At 38.8% G+C, this 5,937-nt stretch overlaps 1 non-coding gene across 1 annotated transcript; it reads left to right on the top strand.

Moving 5' to 3' along the window:
• Positions 1 to 5,082: 5,082 nt before the first annotated feature.
• Positions 5,083 to 5,189, top strand: LOC133787542 (small nucleolar RNA R71). The gene has a single exon (XR_009872558.1). It is a non-coding gene; the product is annotated as a small nucleolar RNA R71 (small nucleolar RNA).
• Positions 5,190 to 5,937: the final 748 nt, after the last annotated feature.

Below are 5,937 nucleotides of genomic sequence, written 5' to 3'. Positions count from 1 at the left end.
GGTAAAGTGACAATCTCCCAAGTCCTATTCTTTTTTAAAGAACTCATTTCCTCAAACACTGCAGCTTTCCATCCTGGTTCACCCAATGTTTCCTATATGTTTCTAGGCACAACAAGCTCAGAAAATTTTAGTAGTAAATGCTCTATGGGTTTCAGATAGGCGGCTGTATGAGATGTATTTGGCGATAGGATGTCTAGTTCATGTACTGTTTCCTTTTCTAAGGGCTATGGGAAGATCATCTAGTTTAGAAGATGTTTCAAAGGCTGATTCTTGAGTAGGTTCATTAGTAGGTTGTAGAGTCCCAGAATGTTTACTTAGTTAGCTAGCTAGTAGTAGTTGTAGTATTTTAAATTTCGTGGATTTTGGTTCAAACTGGGACTTAGTTGGAAACTCCTAGCAATAGTTATGGATTTTATATGTTTAACCTATAGTTTAAGAATATTAATTATAACATAAGTTTTGATTAGTATTGTTGGTTATAAATATGATAATTATTATAACCTAAGGTTTAGATAGGGCCAATAGGATTATGACACTTGTCATAAGCATGATTATTAAGGAATTATTATTTTAATGATTAAATAAGAGAATATAAGACTTAGTCTTCACCAGAAACTGTTAGGGTCGTAGTTTGACTCAGTCAAAGTAGTTATCCAACCTTAATTATGCTGAAAAAGTGCAATTACGTGTTTAAAATAATCACGTATGTCGATATATCGCAGCATTAGAGCCGATATATTGCCTGACGCTGAATACAGAAAACACGTTGACGTTGCACGATCGTACGAACGGAGGCTCGTGATTAGGGCCCAGTCGATATATCGCCACATAGGGGCGATATATCGCCCTATTTAATTATTTTTTATTTTTGTTTTAATTTTTAAAAACCACCTTTGACTCCTTAGATCTACCTCTGTTAGTTTTGACCGAGTCTTCAGCCTCTGATTGATGAAAATTCAATTATCTTCAATTAAATTCATTATTTTTATTCAAATCAAAATGGGGTTAGTTTCACTCCTTACCTCTATAAATAGGACCTGGTACCCAGACCTTTCACTTACTCTTCAACTGTGATCATACTCCAAGGTGCTAGTGAGACCATAAGAGTGATACACTTGGGTTGGGAAAGAAAAAACTTTATCATTCTTAAGCTTTATCAAACACTTGGGAAGTGAGGATTAGAGTATTTCGGTATTGGAGTTAGGCCAATCCATAAGGTCAACAAAGGTACCCTTATTCTTAAGTTCAATTCTGTTCGATTCCTTAGTTTCTTTAGTTTTCATTCAGGTTCTAACTTTTGTTATGGTTTTGTGGTTAGGTTTTGAAGTTCATTGAACTTAAGGTGTCTTTTTGGTAAGTTTTCTCTTGGTGGTTTAGTTCTATTCTTTTCATCTCTTTCCTTTAGAAATACTCACTGTTCTATTGTTGGTTTTAGGAGTGTTCCACGTCCCACATTTGTTCTCATATCGCAGTTTTGGTAAGGAAAATAGGCTAGATCTTGTATGTTTGTATGATATGTTATGCTTATATGTTATGTTATGTATAATATGTTATGATAAGTTTATGTTTTAATATGTTATGTTATGATTCACCCTACCTCAAATATTAGACAGGGGACGTAGATGGGTTATCATACACTACATGTGATCTAACCTACCTCAAATATTAGACAGGGGACGTAGATGGTTTATCACATATTATAATGACCATTATTGGTATAGTCTTATATGGTATACATTTTTATAGTCATATGTTCACATTATATGTTATGATATGTTATAGTATCTATTTATGATTTTATGTATATGATTTATGTTGTTAGTAGTTTTTCCTTGTTGGGCATTAGGCTCACTCCTTTTCTTTTAGTGTGATGCAGGAAAATAGATGTAAAGGCGGAAGGATTCTTGGAAGCTTGGTGTGTGTATGGAGGTGAATGGAGTGGATGGGCTGCGTATCGATTCGAGGACAACAATTTTTTTAGTCGCTTTAAATTACATTTTTATGTATTTTTCTGCATTTAGCTTTGTAAACAATTTGATTTAAAGTTATGTTTTATTTTAAAACAATGAGCTCATTTATCTATTACAAATATTATTTTTTTCAAAGTTTCAATAAAGTTATGAATTTTCTTATGTGTGTTCTTTTCAAAGTTGTAGTTATGTCTAGTAGGTTTAATGACCTAAGTCTCATAGGTAGTTGGGTCGTTACAGTTGGTATCAGAGCAACGATCTATTTTTCATGAAATTCTCCTTGATACGCACACTCAAGCTCCGTATTTAACTGTCAATGTAAGTATTTATGTTTTAGTTATTATGTTTATGTGTTATAGCTAACATTGTAGTCTTATGTTTTCAGTTAAGATATGGATGAAGCTTTATCATATAACGATATCCAAGCCATTAAGGCCTTAAAAAGGATTATAAAACAGCTTCAAGATGAAGAAGACATGTCTCGAAGGAGTTTCCAAAAACGGTTAGGTCATCCATGAATACTTCCATTGATTTTTCAATCATGTCACTAAAGATGCTCATCATGCATCTTTGGAAAGTAGCTGGTGCATTACACAAGCCAAATGGCATACGCCGGAAAGCAAACGTGCCAAAGGGACAAGTGAAAGTGGTCTTATCTTGATCCTCCAGTGCAATCTCAATTTGTTAATAGCCAGAATAGCCATCAAGAAAACAATAGAAAGGATGACCAGCTACACGTTCAAGGATTTGATCAATGAATGGGAGTGGAAAATGATCTTTGCGGGAGGCGGCATTCAATTTTCTATAATCAATGCACATGCGCCACCCCGTCACCGTTCTTGTGGGGACAAGGACCCCTTTTTCGTTTTGGATAACGGTGACACCAGATTTCTTGGGCACAACTTGAGTTGGATTGACCCATTTGCTATCTGCTACCGGGTAAATAATACCAGCATCTAGCAATTTCAAAGCTTCATTTTTTACAACCTCTTTCATCGTGGGGTTCAGTCGCCTTTGAGGGTCTCTTCGAGGGATAGCCTCGTCCTCCAGATTGATTCGATGGGAGCAAATTAACGGGCTAATACCTTTGATATCAGCAAGCGTCCAACCTATCGCAGATTTATGCGTTCGCAGTAGCTCGAGTAACTGCAATTCTTGAGAATTTTGAAGGTTGGATGAGATGATAACTGGAAAGGTTTCACCGTCTCCCAAGAAGGCATGTTTCAAACCCTCGGGAAGTTGGGTCAATTGAACAATTGGAACCTCTTCGGCTGAAGTTTTCAGCTGTGCCCTCTCGCGAGATAGCTCTTCAAAGCGAGGCTGCCAAAACTGAGTCCTTCTATTGCGTGAGTCTATGCAATCTGATATTGCAAGAGTAGACTCAATAGAGTTCGGACTTTCGTTGTCGGACAGAAGGAGGAGTTCATCAAGATTATCAAAGTTGTTGTGCTATTGAACCTCCTCGGGAATTAAAGAGTCAATCATGAATGTTTGGTAGCATTCATCATCTTCTCGGGGTTGTTTCCCAATGTGGAAGATATTGACTTCAAGAGTCATGTTTCCAAACGATATCTTCATTAGACCATTCCGACAATTGATCAAAGCATTTGCAGTAGCAAGGAATGGTCTTCCGAGGATAATAGGAATTTTAGACTCCATGTTCACCACAGATTGGGTATCAAGAATAAGAAAATCCACGGGGTAATAGAATTTTTCAATTTGAACCAATACATCCTCAACGATACCCCTAGGCTTTTTGGTGGAACGATCAGCAAGCTGTAGTACAACAGATGTTGGCTTCATTTCTCCAAGACCGAGTTGCGAGTATACAGAATAAGGCATGAGATTTACACTAGCGCCAATATCAAGTAAGGCTTGGCTGACCTCATGGGTCCCAATTTGGCAAGAAATGGTGGGACAACCGGGATCTTTGTATTTTGGCGGTGTCTTTTGTTCAATCACCGCACTCACTTGCTCGGTCAAGAAGGCAGTCTTCCTGACATGGTGCTTCCTTTTTGCAGTGCAAAGATCCTTGATGATTTTGGCATAAGCAGGCACTTGTTTAATGATGTGAAGCAAAGGAAGATTAATCTTCACTTGTGTAAAGTGCTCAAGGAGTTCAGCTCGGTTATCAGGAAGTTTCCCAACAGGTTTCAAAGCCTGGGGAAATGGTATCTTTGGAGTGGCATTGAGGGGTGGATTTCCAGAAATGACTTTTGGAGTACTGGGAGTGTTGGATTTTATGGGTGGGTCTTGCAGAGTTTTACCGCTTCTCGTCGTGATGGCATTCACTTCCTTGACGTTTTGATCATTTGAATTTGAATATTGGGCCATGTGTTGGCCTTGAACATTAAATTTCGGTTGGGAAGGAAGTTTTCCTTTTTCAGGAATGGCCAAGGATTCAGTCAATTTTAAGAATTGACATTTCATTTCCTTGATTTCTTCCATCATTTGGCGATTCAGTTTGGATTGTTCCTCCATGAATGCATGAAGAGTATTCTCGAGAGAATTTCGTTGTGGATGAGCATTGTAATGAGGTGCAGAATACGCCTTTGATGGTTGAACTTGTTGCTCATTTCTCCATTGGCCTCCCGACGATTGAGCTTGGTTGGAATCTCTCCAACTGAAATTTGGGTGGTTTCTCCAACCAGGGTTGTACGTATGGGAGAATGGCTTGTTATATGCCCCTAAGGCATTGCATTGCTCCTCATAAACCCCCCTCATTTCATTCAAAGCTAAGCAGTCCTTAGCTAAGTGCTTCGTCCCTCCACAAACAAAGCAAGGTTCTTGCGGTTCTGCTTGAGCGATCATGTGCGACTTTTGCCCATTTTTCGTCATTAAGACCTCAAACTGCTTTTTCAAAGCTTCGAGTTGGGCCTTAATACTATCCTATTCTCGAAGTTGATAGATCCCAGATGGTTTGTGTCGGTTGGTGCTGTCAGTAGCACTTGGGCTAGTCTAGGTGTGAGACTTTTTCGCTGTTTCTTCGAGATATTCAAGAGCATCGTCTGGCTCTTTTTCGAGGAATTCACCATTGCATAGCATTTCTACAAACTGGCGCTCACGACTCGTGAGGCCTTCATAGAAGTAACTGACCAAGCGCCAGTTCTCATAGCCATGGTGCGGGCACTGATTTAACAGATCTTTGAATCTTTCCCAGACTTGATAGAACGTTTCATTGTCTTTTTGGGAAAATGTGGAAATCTGTCGTTTTAGACTGTTGGTCTTATGGCTAGGGAAGTGTTTCAGAAAGAAGGATTTGGTCATCTCCTCCCATGTTCCAATCGACCTAGGTCTCAAAGAGTACAACCAGCTTTTGGCTTTGTCCTTCAAGGAGAAATGGAAGAACTTCAGTCGCACAACATCGGCATTTTCGGCTCGGTTATAGAACGTGGCTACCACCTCCTCAAATTCTCTGATATGCACGTATGGGCTTTCGTTTTCCATTCCATGAAATGTAGGCAAGAGTTGAATCATGATAGGTTTAAAGTCTAATGCAGGCATATTAGGAGGGAAGATAATGCATGAAGGTGTGGAAGTGCGAGTAGGATGGAGGTAGTCATTGAGAGTTCTTGGTTGGATTTCATCATTGCGAGCCATTGCGAATGGGTTATTATCAACGAAAGTTTGTGGAGAAGCAGAATTGGTGGAAGGAGTTCCGGTAGGAGTGGCAGATGAATTGGAAGAAGTGTCACTGGAAGTTTCGTGATGATTCATCCACTCTTGGAAATCAGAATTAGATTTATTTTGTGTCTTTTTTTTTTTGATTTTTTTTATTGATTTTGATTGATTTTTTTTTTGTTAAACTTGTTCCCAGGTAGATTTGGAGGTTTTCGGGTGATCTCCAACGCCTTACTAGAACTCCCCGAGGTTACTGAGTAAGTATGGTGGATCACAAGTCAACCTTTTCGACCAAACAACCTTTAAGCAAAGTGAAATTGCTTATTTTGACAAAACAAGCTTGGTT

The sequence above is a fragment of the Humulus lupulus genome, chromosome 6, assembly GCF_963169125.1.
Source record: "Humulus lupulus chromosome 6, drHumLupu1.1, whole genome shotgun sequence".
Lineage (NCBI taxonomy): Eukaryota > Viridiplantae > Streptophyta > Magnoliopsida > Rosales > Cannabaceae > Humulus > Humulus lupulus.
Note: the sequence above shows the minus strand (reverse complement) of the source record. Positions and strands in the feature narration are given on the sequence as shown.